Consider the following 463-nt stretch of genomic DNA (forward strand, 5'->3'; position numbering starts at 1 on the left):
ACCCTGTATGGTACTTCAGCTCCTGGCAGGTTGCTCTGAGGTCTCCACACAACCTTCTCTTCTCCAGGCTGAACAGCCCAAACTCTCGCAGCTTGTCTTCACAGGGGAGATGCTCCAGTCCTCTTACTAACTTCATGGCCTCCTCTGGACTTGCTCCAACAGTTCCATGTCCTTATGCTGAGGACACCAGAACTGTGTGCAGTATTCCAGGTGGGTCTCACAAGAGCAGAGGGGAAGAATCACCTCCCTTGACCTGCTGCCCACACTTCTTTGGTTTCTGGGCTGTGAGCTCACACGGCAGCTCATGGAGAGCTTTTCATCCACTGTCACCCCCAAGTCTTTCTCCTCATTGCTGGACTCAGTTATTTCCCCATCCAACCTGTAGGTGTGCCTGGGATTGCCATGACCCAGATGTAGGACCTTGCACTTCATTTTGTTAAACTCCATGGGGTTTGCATTGTTC

General features: G+C 51.8%; 1 protein-coding gene across 1 annotated transcript in view; it reads right to left on the minus strand.

Annotated features, from left to right (window-relative positions):
* Nucleotides 1-463, minus strand: part of DCPS (decapping enzyme, scavenger) — a gene marked incomplete at its 5' end in the record, with an annotated part of 15,953 nt that overhangs the window by 7,167 nt on the left and 8,323 nt on the right. The window lies entirely within an intron of this gene.

This window comes from Acanthisitta chloris, unplaced genomic scaffold (genome assembly GCF_000695815.1).
Source record: "Acanthisitta chloris isolate BGI_N310 unplaced genomic scaffold, ASM69581v1 scaffold4738, whole genome shotgun sequence".
Lineage (NCBI taxonomy): Eukaryota > Metazoa > Chordata > Aves > Passeriformes > Acanthisittidae > Acanthisitta > Acanthisitta chloris.